The sequence below is a fragment of the Lagenorhynchus albirostris genome, chromosome 11 (genome assembly GCF_949774975.1).
Source record: "Lagenorhynchus albirostris chromosome 11, mLagAlb1.1, whole genome shotgun sequence".
NCBI classification, from domain to species: domain Eukaryota; kingdom Metazoa; phylum Chordata; class Mammalia; order Artiodactyla; family Delphinidae; genus Lagenorhynchus; species Lagenorhynchus albirostris.
In genome coordinates, this window is record NC_083105.1 from 15,633,788 (window position 1) to 15,651,503 (window position 17,716).

General features: G+C 35.0%; 1 protein-coding gene across 4 annotated transcripts in view; it reads left to right on the forward strand.

The window, feature by feature from the left end:
- CRY1 (cryptochrome circadian regulator 1) overlaps positions 1-17,716 on the forward strand; it is a 102,384-nt gene that overhangs the window by 38,005 nt on the left and 46,663 nt on the right. The window lies entirely within an intron of this gene.

Here is a 17,716-nt window from a genome sequence, read left to right on the forward strand (position 1 = left end):
TAAAATTTTTGTTTTTCCAGCCTATTGAAAATATACTACTGTCTTCTAGTTTCCACTGTTGCTCCTTTGAAGGTAATCTGTAGTCTACCCCTACCCTCGATCTGCCTTGGGGATTTTTCTCATTGTCTTTGAAAATTATTGGTGGGAAATCCCTGAGGGTTCCTTTCTTCGGAGAGAATTTGAACTTAATTCTTAGTGGCATTAGAGTCTTTGCCACTTGAGGGACACTTAACTTTTTGGTCTGAAGGTTCTCAGACTATCCTGATGATTTGAATTTGGGCTGCAAATCTGCCCCAGGGCTGGTCAGTGCTTACAACTTACAGATTCATTTCTTTTTGTTTATTTTCTTCCCTCCTTTTCTGCTGAATGCCAAGGCAACCTCACCACAGTGTGGTGTGAAGGATTTTGTATCTGGTTTATTCATTTCCTAAGAATGTGTGTAGTGTTTTGGCATATTGACTTAATATTTTTGGGTATCTTCTTTTAGACTTTCCGCCTTGGACTGATGCTAGGCTTTGTCTTCTGTTCCCCTTGCATCATGAGGTGATCAAAACCGCTCTTCAGATGCTTTGGGATTAGGAAATGCTCTTAGGGTAAAAGCTGATTATGTGTTCTACTTAGCTTCTAGTTTGTTAATTTTTATTGTCTTGTCAGCTCTTAGCTGCTTTAAGAAGATGTGTTTTTATATATATTAACCAATATTTTTATTTGTTTTTAATGGGAATGTTGATCTAAATAATTAGGCCATTACTTGGAATTGAAACCCACTTATTTTTGTGTGTGTGACCCAAATATATGTAGCATCTGTACTTATTTTGCCCTTTTCATTTTTGATATTGCTTATTTGTGTCTTCTCCCTTTTTGTTGTGATGAATTGATCAGAGGTTGATTAATTTTATCATCTTCAGAGAACCAACTTTTGTCCTTACTGATCGTCTTTCTCTGTTGTAGATTTGTTTTCAATTTCATTAATGGCTCCTGTTACTTTTATTTCTTCCTTCTGATATCTTTTTCTTACTCTAACTTCTTGAGATGCATACTTAGGCTAATAATATTTAGCCTTTTTTCCCTAATAAAAGCATTTAGGTGTGTAAATATACCTTTAGTATTATTTATTTATAATATTTATATATTTCAAGCCTGTAAAGTTTTTCTAATTATCTTTTTAGTATTAATTTTTAGCTTAAATACACCAAGGTCAGAGAATATGCTCTGCATTGTTTAATTACATGAAATTTGTTTAGACTTTTTTAATGTCCCAGTATATTGTCAGTTTTTAAAAAATGTTCCATGTTCATACTGTTCTTCCAGCAGTAGTAGTCTACTACTGTGATTGCATGGAGTATTTTTTTTTCTCATTTGGTCAAAGTTGTTAATGTGTTGTCCAAATCTTCTGTAATCATTTTTGGTCTGCTTGTTTATCTCAGTTATTATCAGAAGAGTATTAAAATCTCCCCCAATTTATTTATTTATGTATTTTTTATGTATTTTATGTATTTTTTATGTATTTTATGTAGTTTTATTTAAAAAAACTTCTTTAATTGGGGTATAGTTGTTTTACAATGTTGTGTTAGTTTCTACTGTACAGTGAAGTAGAGTACCCTGTGCTATACAGCAGGTTCTCATTAGTTAACTATTTTATACATATTAGTGTATATATGTTAGTACCAGTCTCCCAGTTCATCCCACCCCCGCTTGATGTCCATACATTTGTTCTCTACATCTGTGTCTCTATTTCTGCCTTGCAAACCGGTTCATCTGTACCATTTTTTTAGATTCCACAAATATGCATTAATATATGATATTTGTTTTTCTCTTTCTGACTTACTTCACTCTGTATGACAGTGTCTAGGTCCATCCACGTCTCTACAAATTACCCAATTTTGTTCCTTTGATGGCTGAGTAATATTCCACTATATATATGTACCACATCTTCTTTATCCATTCGTCTGTCAATGGACATTTAGGTTGCTTCCATGACCTGGCTATTGTAAATAGCACTGCAACGAACATTGGGGTGCATGTGTCTTTTTGAATTATGGTTTTCTCTGGGTATATGCCCAGTAGTGGGATTGCTGGGTCATATGGTAATTCTATTTTTAGTTTTTTAAGGAACTTCCATACTCTTCTCCATAGTGTCTGTATCAATTTACCTTCCCACCAACAGTGCAACAGTGTTCCCCTTTCTCCAGCATTCATTGTTTGTACATTTTCTGATGATGCCCATTCTAACTGGTGTGAGGTGATGCCTCATTGTAGTTTTGAAAATCTCCCCCAGTTTAATCGTGCTTCTCTCTGAAGTTCTGTCACTTTTTACTTTATACATTGTGAGATTATTATAATAGATATATGTCCTCCTGATTAATCGATGCTTTTAGTTTTTATCATTATGAAGTGTGATGAATGTATGTGTAAAATTTATATATATATATATATATATATATAAAATATTTTCCTGGTGAATTGAAGTGTTATGAATGGTGCCAAGTATTTTTCCTTAAAGTTAATTATTTGATAATTGATAAGGCTATGGCAGGTTTCTTTGGTATTTTTATGGTGAACTTTTGTTTCAGTTTTTCTGGAAACTTTGTTTTAGATGTCTCTTGTAAACAGCATATATTTGTTTTTTTGGTTAATTGGTCTGACAGTTTTTATTTTTTAATTGAAGCCTATTTATATTTGTTATAATTGCCTATGTGTTTGTATTTATGTCTACCATCTTATTTTGTGTTTTCTTTTTGTTCTGCTTGTTTTATTTATCTTTGCTTCTTTTAAATTTAATTAATTGTTTTAAATTTTATTCATTTCTTTGTACAAGCTTGGGAATTATACATTATTTTAACTATTATTCTAGCATTTACCCTAGAAATTACTGCAACTATACTGATCAATGTCTAAAGTTAATCAATGACTTTGTGCATATATTGGATCATACCTTAAAACACTTAAACTTTTAAACTCCAGTTAGTTTCCTCCTGACATATATTCTAATTCTGTCTGGTTTTTGTTTGTGTATTTGATTTTAAAAAAGCCAAAATGCATTATTTTTATTGTTTTATAAAACTAGTGTTTATTTACCTACATATTTACTACCTTCTGTGTTTTTTATTCTTCCTAGCACCTCAAATATTCCACTTGGAATCACTTTTATCTCAGATATATCTTTTAGAATTATCTGTAGTGCTAGTGGCAAACTCTCTCAAGTTTTGTTTGAATACTGTGTTTCTCTCCTTACACTGGGTACAGAATTCTAGATTGACAGTATTTTTTCTCAGCATATTGGAGATAATAGTTATAGTCAGCCACCATTTCCACTGTTACTTTTTTGAGGGTAATATGTTGTTCCTTTTTGTCTAATTTTAAATCTTCTCTTTCTGTGATATATTCTTCAGTTTTTCAATGATGAATATAGGTGTGAGTTTCTTTACATTTATTCCTCTTGGATTTGTAAGGCTCTTTGAACCTGAGAGTTGGTATCTTTCATCAGTTCTGATAATTTTTCAGCTGTTACCTTTTCAAATATTGCCCTTACTTCATCTTCCTTTCTCCTTTTGGAACCCTATTTGTACATGTGTTAGATATTTTCACTGTGTTCTTAAGGTCTTCTCCATAATTTTCATCTCTTTGTCTCTCAGTATTTCATTTTATAAAATTTCTTTATGTCAGCTTTACATTTCATAAGATCTCTTTTTAACTGCATCATTATGTTTTATTTCAATTAGTTTTTAATAGAAGTTTTCCTTGGTTCCTTTTCAAACATGCCATTTCTTACTTCCTAAACTTTTTGTCTTGTTTTTGTTTTTTGCTTGTTTGCCTGCTTTTATTTATACTTTTTTACTTTAAGCATATTAATTAAATTATATTTTATCTGCTTTCAAAATGTATCCAAACTCAGACCATGTTTCATACCTCCATATTAACTACCTTGGCCCAAGACACTACAAAGAATATTGCAATAGCTTCCTTTTAGACTTTGCTGGTTCTGCGTTTCCTCCCATTTAACCTATTCTGATTCTTTGTGACCATAAGATCAGTCTTCTAGTGACTTACTTCTCAGAGTAAAAGACTACATCCTTACAATAGTTTATAAGATATTATGTGAACTGGAACTTGATAACTTGCTAACCTAATCTTTTACTACTCTGCATTTCACTCTGTGTGCTGCAGTCATACTGGCCTTTTGAGTATTCTTTTTACAATATTAGGCATATTCCCCATCTGGACTGTACATTTGCTGTTCCCTCTGCACAGAATATTCTTCTACCAGCATGGCTTACTCCCTCACTTGCCTTCAGGTCTCTGCACAAATGTTTCATTGTCACTGAGGATTTACCTGACAGTCTTATATAAAACAGCAATCTCCATTCTTTTATTCCCTAAAATCCCTATTCCCCCTTGAACCTTGTATTATTCACTTATTACCATTTGACTGATTTCTTTTTTGTTTCTTTATTATTCTGTCACCATCCCTCCCCCACTAGAATGTAAGCTATACAGTAGTATGAATGTCTTTTTTAAAAAAGTCACAGCTGTGTCCCTAATGTTTAGTACAGTCCCCGGTGCCTAGTAGGTTCTCAATAAATACTTGTTGAATAAATAAATGATTATATAGCATTGTTGAAGCCACTGTCAATATGGTGAGTAGGTACCATCATTTTGGGAAAGTCACAAATCATATTACATTAGAATACTGTGGTTTACCTTCTATGACTTTTTAGATTTCTTCTTCTTTTATTATTATTGTTGTTTTTGGTGTACTTATTTGGTTACGATTGGAGAAAGCTTCTGGCAAACTTGAGATAATCGTGTTTAATTTAGGTCATGGATCAGAAAAATAAGTATAATTTTCAGCGTTTTTTAATAAATATTTTCAGAAAAGAAATTTTTTAGGCTATCTGACTATAAAAACCCATTATATGTAGCTCTCTAAAACAGTTTGCTGTTTACAAATGTTTAATAGATTTTATTTAATTCCATGTAAGTCCCCTAGAGCCCCAAAATAAATCTCCTACCTGATTTTGCCTGTCCTTTTGACGTTACAATGCAGTGCGCTCTAAAAATAGACAAAGATTAGTAGGAGGCCTAGATTACAAATACTTCAATGTGATTTTTGAAATGAGGACAGCATAAGTTACATATACTTGTACTAGTGTAATTCAATTCCAGAAGGTATATGATACTTGTATTAAAGATCATCTTACATTCCTAACACAAAGTGAAATGCTGTGCTATTAAAAGACCTATATCAAACATCATCTGTGTGAAACTTCATGACCCTCCCTTGACAGATTTAACTCCTCCCTATTTTCTTAGTACCATAAACTTTGATCATACAGTTTAATAAGAAATCGTTTATTTTTATACCCTATTTTCATTAAATTTGGGAGGCCTTCAGGATGGGAGTTCTGTGTTTTTTATCTCAAGAAAATGCCCAAATGTTGATTTAAAGAACGAATGAATGAAAATGCTTCAGATATACTTTTCTATATTATGTCACTGGTTATTAGTATTAAAAAATTATAAAAATGGTGTGGACCATACCACCAGTGGACCATAAAGATAGTAAAAGTTAATACATGCCTAAATATGATTTTTTACCTAAGTAAAATAATGTACTTCACACAATTAGTTCATTAAGTACATTTCTGTTGTTGCTCTCTTTTCATCCACTTAGATTATGTTTTGTCATATAATTATGTAATATCTGTATGGTCAGGGAACATTTTTTATTTTCAGATGTGCAAACACATGGAATTGGAGTTTGTTTGTGGTCCATGGCAGGTCCAGACACTCTTGTTTGGAATTTAAGAAATGTCTCTTTCTCTCTCTTTCTCTGTCATTGGAAACTGCATGACACAATAGACCAGTTGGATTTAATTGATATCTACAGGACATTACATCCAAAAAACAGCCCAGAATACACATTCTTTTCAAGCACTCATGGAATGGTCTCTAGGATAGACAACATACTAGGTCACAAAACAAGCCTCAGCAAATTTAAAAGGATAGAAATTATTTCAAGCGTTTTTTCTGACCACAGTTGTATGAAACTAGAAATCAACGACAGAAAGAAAAACAGGAAAAGAATTAACACATGGAGACTAAACAACATGCTACTGAAAAACCAATGGGTCAACAATGTGATCAAAGAAGAAATTAGAAAATACCTTAAGACAAATGAAAATGAAAACACAGCCTTACAAAATCTATGGTATACAGCAAAAGCTGTTTTAAGAGGGAAGTTCATAGGGATACAGACCTTGCTCAAGAAACAAGAAAAATCTCAAACAACCTAACCTACCACCTAAAATAATTAGAAAAAGAACAGACAAAACCCAAAGTCAGCAGAAGGAAGGAAATAATAAAGATCAGAGAGAAAATAAATACAATAGACATAAAAATAGAAAATATCAATAAAATCAAGAGCTGTTTTTTTGAAAAGATAAACAAAATTGACAACCTCTAACCATGCTCACCAAGAAGAAAAGAGACTCAAATAAACAAAATAAGAAATAAAAGAGGAGAAATAGCAACAGATACCACAGAAATACAAAAAGATCATAAGAGAGTACTATGAAAAGTTATATGCCAACAAATTGGACAACCTAGACAAAATGGAGAAGCTTCTAGAAACGTACAGCCTGCCAAAACTGAGTCAAGAAGAAATAGATGAATTGAATAGACGATCACTAGAAGTGAAATAGAATCTGTAATTTAAAAAACTCCCTCCAAATCAAAGTCAAGGTCCAGACAGCTTCACTGGGGAATTCTACCAAACATACAAAGAAGAACTTATACCTATCCTGCTCAAATTATTACAAAAAATTGAAGAGGAGGGAACACTCCCAAATTCATTCTATGAAGCCACCATCACCCTGATACCAAAACCAGACAAAGACACTACAAAAAGAGAAAATTACAGGCCAAAGTCCTTCATGAATATAGATGGGAAAATCCTCAACAAAATATTAGCAAACCAAATCCAACAATACATACATACCATCATCAAGTTGGAGTCGTTCCAGAGTCACAAGGATGGCACAGCATACCCAATCAATCAATGTGATACACCACATTAACAAAAGGAAACACAAAAACCACATGAGCATCTTAATAGGTGCAGAAAAAGCATTTGACCAAGTTCAGTGTCCATTTATGATAAAAATTCTCACCAAAGTGGGTATAGAGGGAACATATCTCAACATAATAAAAGACATTTATGACACATCCACAGCTAACGTAATTCTCAATGGTGGAAAACTGAAAGACTTCCCACTGAATTCAGGAATAAGACGAGGATGCCCACCCTCACCACTTTTATTCCACATAGTATTGGAAGTCCTAACCACAGCAGTCAAACAAGAAAAAGATATAAAAGATATCCAGATTGGAAGGGAAGAGGTAAAACTGTCAGTATTTGCAGATGGCATATTCTATGCGGAGAACCCTAAAGTCTCCACACAAAAACTATTAGAACTAATAAATGAATTCAGCAAGATAGCAATGTATAATATTACTATACAGGAATCCATTGTATTTTTTTACACTAACAATGAAATATCAGAAAAAGAATGTAAAAAGAATCCTGTTTAAAATAACATTAAAAAAAATAAAATACCTAGGAGTAAACCTAACCAACAAGGTGAAAGACCTATACACTGAAAACAATAAAACATTGATAAAGGAAATTGAAGATGATTCAAAGAAATGGAAAGCTATCCCATGCTCTTGAAAGGATTAATATTGTTAAAACGGCCGTACTATCCAAAGCAATCTATGGATTTAATGCAATTCCTATCAAAATACCCATGACATTTTTCACAGAACTAGAACAAATGATCCTAGAATTTTTATGGAACCACAGTGACCTAGAATTGCCAAAGCAATCCTGAGGAAAAAGAACAAAGCTGGAGGCATAACCCTCCCAGACTTCAGACTATACTACAAAGCGACAGTAATCAAAACAGCATGGTTTTGGCACAAAAACAGATATATGGATCAATGGGACAGAATAGAGAGCCCAGAAATAAACCCACACACCTACAGTCAATTAATCTATGACAAAGGAGGCAAGAATATACAATGGAGACAAGACAGTCTCTTCAGTAAGTGGTGTTGGGAAGGCCAGACAGCTGCATGTAAATCAGTGAAATTAGAACACTTCCTCACACCATATACAAAAATAAGCTCAAAATGGCTTAAAGACCTAACTATATGATATGACACCATAAAACTCCTAGAAGAGAATATAGGCAAAACATTCTCTGAGATAAATCATAACTATATTTTCTTAGATCAGTCTCCCAAGACAAAAGAAATAAAACAAACAAACAAACAAAAAAACACATGGGGCCGAATCAAACGTAAAAGCTTTTGCACCGCATAGGAAACCGTCAACAAAATGAGAAGACAAAGTATGGACTGGGAGGAGATATTTGCAAATGATGTGACTGACAAAGGGTTAATATTTAAAATATACAAATAGCTCATACAACTCAATATTGAAAAAACAATCAATGTAATCAGAAAGTGGGTAGAAGACCTGAATAGAAATTGTTCCAAATGAGACATACAGATGGCCAACAGGAACATGAAAAGATGCTCAACATCACTAATTATTAGAGAAATGCAAATCAAAACCACAATGAGGTGTTACCTCACAGAGGGCAGAATGGCTATCTTCAAATGCTGGAGAAGGTGTGGAGAAAAGAGAACCCTCCTACACTGTTGGTGGGAATGCAAATTGGTGCAGCCACTATGGACAACAGTATGGAGGTTACTTAAAAAGCTAAAAATAGAGCTACCATATAATCCAACAATCCCACTCCTGGACATATATCCAGAAAAGGCAAAAACTCTAATTCGAAAATATATGTGCACCCTAGTGTTCATAGCAACATGGTTTACAATAGCCAAGACATGGAAACAACTGAAGTGCCCATTAACAGACGACTGGTTTAAGAAGATGTGATATACATATACATACGTATGTATATGTATATGTATACATATGTATGTATATGTATACATATGTATGTATATGTATACACACACACACACACACACACAATGGAATATTTACTCAGTCATAAAAAAAGAATAAAGTGTTGTCATTTGGACCTAGAAGTATTATACTTAGTGAAGTAATTCAGACAGAGAAAGACAAATATTATATGGTATCATATGTGGGATCTAAAAAATAATACAAATGAATACAAAACAGAAACAGACTCACAGATCTAGAAAACAAATTTACGGTTACCAAAGGGAAAAGGGAGGCGGGAGGGATAAATTAGGAGTATGGGGATAACAGATACAGACTACTATATATAAACTAGATAAGCAACAAGGATTTACTATATAGCACATAGGATTATGTTCAATATCTTGTAATAACCTAAATGGAAAATAATCTAGGAAAAAAATATATCTGAATCACTTTGCTATATACCTAAAACTAACACAATATTGTAAAACAACTATACTTAATTTTAAAAAGAGACATTTCAGAAGGATTCCAGTCAGTGGCTAGTAGATCCTCCTGGCTAGACTAAAGAGCTGAAAAATCTTAAGGCTGTTGTCCAATAGAACTTTAACATTCTGCGCAAATTGGAGAGAGGCCTGTCTAGAGGAGAATTGAGGGTGTGACCTCTCTTGAATGGAGAGGATTAAAGTCAGACTCATAGGAAATTCATTGTTTTAAAGAGAGTTCTACTGGTGGAAGCACCACAGTGTGAACTGAGTTGGCTCTAGTTACACAAAGACTTCTGGGGGCCCAAGTTTCTTTGAGTAGGAACAGAGTGAGAAAGCCAATCAGCTGCCACAAGGGCCATTTCTCATGGAAATGCAAAGACCCCTCCAAGGGCAGAGCTCTGAAGAACAAAGGACTGCAGTCTGTTCTACTTAGTAAAGCACACTTTCCTGACTTTTCTCTTCCCTGTCTCCTCACTGTGCTCCCTGAGATGACCGTCAAGTAAATTTCCCACTTTCAAGTTCTTGTCTCAGGGTCTGATTTTGGAAAATCAGACTATGATGCCAGGCATCCTTATTTTGTCCTCAACTATAGTGGAAACTCCACTAGTGTTTTCCCACTACGTATGATGCTGGATAACTCTGGAGAGAAGGGTTGAGTGACCCAAGACCTGGCAAGAAGACACATGTATAGGGATAAGCTGAGGAGGATGAGGAGTCCCAAGAATAAGATAGATTTGAGGGCCAGCAGAGGGTCATGGCCAGTGAGAAAGTTGCGGTAGGGAATAGCACTAGTGCTTTAGGGTGGAGATGTCTAATATTCAACTTTTAATTTTTACCTGTCTTGTAGTGTCATTTCCTACCACTACCCTAAACTTTCAATAAGAGCCTGCTGTCCATTAAAAAAAACGGTGGTGAAAGATAGGTATGAAGTGTCCAACTATTTTTTTATCACTGTTTTTATTATAGATTAGTTGTTGAATTCCATCAAGTTCCTTTTATGAACATTGTGACTCATCCATTCTTCTCCAGAATGATCATTATGAATAAAGCTACTGTGAACATTTTTGTATATGTCTCCCATTAAACATGTCCACACATTTTGGGGATATATATACATAGAAGTGGCATTGCTGGGTTATAAAGTGGGCATTTCTTCACTGTTAGTAGACACTGGCAGTTTTCCCAAGTGGTTATATCATTCACATTCCCACCAGCAGTCCATGGGAGTCTGAGATTACCTATGTTGTTGTCAACACTTGTTAGTTTTTTTATTTTCAGTCATTCTGATAGATGTGAAGTGTTATTTCATTATAGCTTTAATTTTCACTTCATGATTACCAAAGAAGTTGAGCATTTTTTCATGTGGTTAGTAGTCATTGGATACTGTCTTTCGGGAAGTGCCTGTTCAGCTCCTGTGTCTGTTTTTCCATTGTGTTAATATTTGGCTCACTGATTTATAAAATTTCGTTAAACACATTTTTAAAACAACTTAAATATGGGGGTTAAGATGGGCTGAAGTAAAAGCATGGGAAAAGATATACCATGCAAAGGCTAACAGAAAACTGGTATTGCTTTAGTAATATCAGATAAAGTAAAGTTTAAAGCAAGAAGCGTAATTGTTAGAGATAAAGAGGGATGTTTCACAGTCATTAAAATGGACAGTCCTCCAGAAAGATATAGCAATTCTAAATTTGTATGTGTAAAATATAGCCTCAAAATACAGAAGGCCAAAGCTGATAGAACTAAAAGGAGAAACAGACAAATTCAAAGTCACAGAGAAATATTAATACACTTCTTTCAGTAACTAATGGAACAAGCAGGCCAAATATCAGTAGTGTTATAAAGGATTGGAACAATATGATTAACAACTTTGACTTAATTCACATATGTAGAGCATTTTATCCAGCACCTACAGTGTACATATTCTTTTCAAGGGCACATCGAAAGATTAACAAAATTAATTGTATCCTGGGTCATAAAGCAAGTCTCATATTTCACAACATTGAAGTAACAGAGAATATGTTCTCTAATCACAATGAAATAAGCTCAGAATTAATAAAAAGATAATTAGAAAAGCCCCAAATACTGATAGTTAAGCAATATTCTTATAAATAATAAAGAAGAAATCACAGTGGAATTTTTAAATATTTTGAACTAAATGACAATGACATACCAAAATTTGTGGAATACAGCTAAAGACATTTATGGCCCTAAAAGCATCAAGTTGAAAAGAAGAAAGACTGAAAAATCTGAAACATAAGCATTCTTTTCCAAGAAGTTGAAAAAAAAATCAGAAAAAGTAAACTGCAAGAAAGTGAAAGGAAGGAAATAATAAATATGAACCAAAATTAAAACTGAAACAAACAAAATTAAAACAACTATACTTAAAACAAACAGAATAAAACAAAAAAAACCCCAAAGCTCTTTGTCCTGTATTTTCCCATTTCAGTAAATAGAAATTTTATCCTATCATGTGCTCTGAATTTGGAATCAACCTTGACTGCTCTCTTTCTCTCACACCTCACATTTATGAGGTGATCCTATAGATGGGGGGTCCCCAACTCCCAGTCCGCAGACCAGTACAGGTCCGTGGCCTGTTAGGAACTGGGCCACACAGCAGGAAGTGAGTGGCGAGCGAGCATGCCGCTCCCCATTGCTTGCATTACCGCCTGAATCATCCCCCACCAACCCCCGTGGAAAAATTGTCTTCCACGAAACTGGTCCCTGGTGCCATAAAGGTTGGGGACCGCTGCTATAGGTTATACCTTAAAAATATATCCAGAATCCAGTCACTTCTCATTCCCTTTGTTGATTACAGCCTGACCTAAGCCATCATTATCTCTTACCTGGATAACTGCTGTAATTTCTTAATTGATCTCTGTATTCCCTCTCTTAGCCCAGTTCTTCATATGATAGTCAGAATTACCCTGTAGAACCTTCATGTCACTCTTGCTCTCTTATCTTTCCAGTCCCTTTCCATTTCTCTTGGCATAAAAGCCAAAGAAAGCCCTTACAATTACCAAGGAGACCCTGAATAATTTGCTCCCCTTGTCTTATTTTTTGCCTTCTTCCTGTCCCTCCCTGAGCTTCAACCATACTGGCCATCTTGCTGTTCTTCAGACATGCTATTGAATCTCTAGGCTGTCACACTTGCTGTTCCTTTTCCCAAATATCCACTTGGCTTACCTCACTTCAGAACTCTGCTAAGTATCACCTTATTAATGAAATCTTCTCAATCAACCCATAAAACAGCAATCCCCTTCCCCCATACTTGGCACTCCCTACTTTTTTTCTGTAATATATGCCTGGCACCTAGTAGACGCTCAAGTGTTTATTTGTTAAATGAATAAATTCATGGATGGAACTATTCAAGTGGTTACTACCGGAAGTGATGTGAAAGTAATATCTATGTAGGAAAAACTTCGCAAACCTGTTTATTTCAGGATACAATGCTCTGATTCTTCTGTTTTTTTGTTTTATCTTGAAATAAGTTTAGGCTTACAGAAGAGTTGCAAAAATAATGCAGAGAGAGGGCTTCCCTGGTGGTGCAGTGGTTAAGAATCCGCCTGCCAATGCAGGGGACACGGGTTCAATCCCTGGTCAGGGAAGATCCCATATGCTGTGGAGTAACTAAGCCCGTGCACTACAACTACTGAGCCTGCACTCTAGAGCCTGTGAGCCACAGCTACTGAGCCTGCGTACCACAACTACTGAGCCCATGTGCCACAACCACTGAAGCCCATGCACATAGAGCCTGTGCTCCACAACAAGAGAAGCCACCGCCATGAGAAGCTCATGCACTGCAGTGAAGAGTAACCCCTGCTCGCTGCAACTAGAGAAAGCCCGCATGCAGCAGTGGAGACCCAACACAGCGAAAAAATAATAATACAGAGAGTTACCGTATACCCTTCACCCAGCACCTCTTAATGTTAATACCTTATATAATCATAATACAATTATCAAAAGTAAGAAATTAGCATTGGTGCAATGCTGTTAACGAAAGTACAGACTTTATTTGAATTTCGCTGATTTTTCCACTAGTAGTTTTTCTGTCCTAGAGTCCAGTCTAGAATTCCCTATTTCATTTAGTCATCATGTCCCCTTAATTTCTTCTGGCCGGTAACAATATCTCAGTCTTTCCTTATCTTTCAAGACCTTAAGACTTTTAAAAGTACTAGTCAGGCATTTTGTAGGATCTCCCTCAATTTGGACTTATCTGATGTTTTCTCATGATTAGATCAAGGTTTTGCATTTTTGAAAAATACCACAGAAGTGATATGGCCTTGTATCAGGGGAGACATGGTATCAGTGTGTCTTGTTACTGGTGATATTACCTTTGATCATGTGGTTAAAATAGTGTCTTCTGGGTTTCTCCACTGTAAAATTACTATTTTTTTCCTTTGTAATTAATAAATATTTTGGAAGAGATATTTTGATAAATATTCTTTTTCTCGTGATACTTTCAGATATTAATTTTAGTATTCATCAGTGGATCTTGCTTGAAGCAATTATTATGTGCTATTCCAATCATGATTTTTTTCATTCCTTCTATATTTATTAGTTGGAATTCTTCTGTAATGAAGACTTATTCCTTCTCCCCCCATTTATTTATTCAATAATTTATTTATAAAAGTGTGGGTTTGTGAGTATTTGTTTTATTCTTTGGGTTATAATCTATTACTGTTAGTGTTTATTTTGTTTAAATTGGTCCAGCTTTGACATCCATCTTATTTTTAGACATGCACCCATCTTATTTCTCTTGAGCACTTCCTTACTTTCTGGCACCATGAGATGCTCCAGCTCATCTTGTATTTTTCTTGCTCTGCCCGGAAATCAGCCACTGCTCTGTGGAATCCTGGTTCTTCTAATTGGAGAAGGATATTTAGAAACCAAGATCTGGATACTGTTTCATCTTTTATAGCCTTTTTTTGTGTCCTGGCACTCTTTTTTTTCTTCTTCTTTTTTCATAGTTCTACCACCATGAAAACCTCTGAAAAACTTGACTTATATCTAGAGGAAAGTTAACATTATTAGAAGAGACTTTTCTGATAGGAATATCAGAAAACCAATATGTGTAACTCTGTCATTTGCTTTTGTACATGTGTTGAACGGATTTTATTTAGTTCTATTTTAATCCTCTAAAGCCTAGAAGTAGATTTTAAATATGATTTTTGGCCTATCCTCACAGTGTTACAATGTAATCGTTTCTAAAAATACACATGGGGTAGTAAAAGTCTTAGATTTCAAGTACTTTGTGATTTGGGGATTAGGCAGGCATAAATTACATAGCCTTATACTAGTGTAAATTAACCTCAGAAGTTAAAATATATTTCAAGTAAAGACTGACTTAAATTGTTATCACAAAGTGCTGTGATAGATAATAAAGATCCAGGTCAGTCATACCTGTAAAATTTTAGAGCTCTTCCTCAGCATAATTACCTTCCTTCTACATGTCCTTTAACAATAGGGACTTCAGTAATACAATATATTAATTACTAGTAATGAATTTGCACATCTTATTCTCATTGAACTTGGAGGCTCCAAGGACTGGAATTCTGGATGTATTTATTTATTATTTATTTTTATTTTTGGCTGAGTTGGGGTCTTCATTGTTGTGCACGGGCTCTCTCTAGTTGTGGCGAGCGGGGGCCACTCTTCGTTGCAGTGCATGGGCCTCTCATTGCAGTGGCCTCTCCTGCTGCGGAGCACAGGTTCCAGGCGTGCGGGCTTCAGCAGTTGTGGTTCACAGGCTCAGTAGTTGTGGCTCGCAGGCTCCAGAGCGCAGCCCAGCAGTTGTGGCTCACGGGCCCAGTTGCTCCGCGGCATGTGGGATCTTCCCAGACTAGGGCTCGAACCCGTGTCCCCTGCATTGGCAGGCGGATTCTCAACCACTGCGCCACCAGGGAAGCCCTGGATTTATTTTTTTGTGTCCTATTTAGATGCCCAGATGTTGGTTTATGAATGAAAGAATGTACCTCAGAATATGTGACTCTACATTTTATTAGATTACTAACAATTAATTCTCAAATATCTCTAAAGAGAGTAAAAGTTAATGTGAATCTAAATGAGTCTGTTTACCAAATAAGAAGAGATATGATGGTACTTCGGGTTTATTTAGTTTCATTTATGTTTCTCTAAGCATAGAACAAGTTCTGTATGTAGTTATATAGAATCTGTAAAGATGAGACGTTTCTTATTTTCAACTATGAAATTAATGGGATGTGTTTGAGGTCCATGACTAGTTCATAACTCACTTATTAATAATTAAGTAAAATTGACCCCTTTTTGTTATTGAGAACTGCATCAGACTCAGGATTCTAAAATTTCAGTTTGATTTCCATGTTATCTTCTTCTCTGCCTTTTTTTTTTTGACACTTTACCATCTCACCCCCTACTCTATCCTTCTTTGTTCATTCTTGCTTCTCTGTCCCGTCAGTCTTTGCTTCTCTGTCCCATATAAGACATATAAGAGTATATGTCCCATATACTCTTGCTTCTTTCTATCATGTGTCCTTCTCTCATGTGTTATTGCATCTTTATCCCCCCTCCCTCCCTTCCTTCCATCAGTCATTCTTTCCATATTTCCTTCTAGGAGTACACATATCTATCCTCTGCTTCCGTATATCCAGACCTCATTCCATCCTTCCTTTTCTTATTCCTTCTCTCTCCCCAGCATTCTTTCTGTCCTATCATTCCTTCTGTTCATTCAAAGCAAAGGTCCTTTCTTACATCAGTTCTTCTTTTCCTTTATCTAGTCTAATGACTACCATATATGTACTGATGAATTCCAATTTTATATCTTCCACCCACACACTTCTACCTTGGACTCCAGATTTAACAATCCCACTTCCTGTGCTATATTACCTGCTGAATTCCTACCCAGATACCAACTGCTCTTATCATTTTCACTATTACCACTGTTATTCATGCCACCATCATCTCTCCTCTAGAGCAGTATAGTAACCTCCTAAGTGGTCTTCCTATTTCTGCCCTTTGCCTGATACTCATTTTCTACCCAGCAGTCCAAGTGATTATTTTAAAAGTTAAGTCATGTCATGTCCCAGTCTCTGCTCAAAACCTTTCAAAGGATTCCTATCTTTTTTTTATTATTGTTGAGGTAACATTGGTTTATAGGTTTCATGTGTAAATTATATTTTAATTTATGTGTACACTGCAGCATGCTTACCACTAATACAGTCACCGTACAGTTAACCCCCTTTACCTATTTTGCGCTTCCATCCTCTCTGGTAACCACCAATCTTATTTTTCACAGATGAAAATAGAGATCTTATTTTTTTCTTTTTTCCCCAGCTTTATTGAGATATAATTGACATGTAACTAGTCTTTTTCTGAAGGAGAGAAATTTCAAATAAGACCGTTAGACTACTGAAAAGCATTACACATAGATCTGGGAAAGCATGCTTTTGAACACGTTAGACATTTTATTTAGTTATGTGTAAATCCTTTAAAGCCTAGAAGTACATCTTGTACTTGATTTTGGCCTAACCTGGTAGAGTCACAATGCTGTGGTTTCTAAAATTAGACAAGGAGTAAGAGTTCTAGATTATACATAGCTTTGTGTGAAATCAGAGAGGCTTAAGTTACATAGATTGTATTAGTGTAAATCAATTCCAGAGATTGAGTGATCTTGGCCCTTTTAAACTCTATTATTAACTTTAATAATTTTCTGTGTATTCCTTTTTTTATATTTTGATAGTGTCAATACCCATATCATCTGTAAATAATCATGTTTTTGTTTCTTCTTTTCCCATCCTTATACCCTTTATCTCTTGATCTTCTTATTACTACACTTGTTAGTCCTACTAGTACCAGGTTGAATAGAAGCCGTGGCAGGCATCCTTGTCTTCTTCCCAATCCTAAAAGAAGTACTTTCAACATTTTACCATTAAATATGATGTTTTGTGTACTTTTTGTGAATGCCCTTTTTCACATTAAGGAGGTTACCTTCTAGTCCTGGTTTGTTGAGGCTAAAATGAAATTGAATTTTAATAGCTACACTTTCTGCATCTGTTCAGTTGGTCATGTGAAATTTCTTTATTCTATGAATGAGGTGAATACACTAACCAGTTTTTAAACATTAAACTAATCAACTTTCTGTGGATAAGCCCAACTTGATCATGATGTATATTTTTTAATGTATTGTTGTATTTGGCTTGCTAATATGGTACACTTGTGAGTGAGATTAGTTTGTGATTTTCCTTTTGTACTGTCCTTGTCTGAT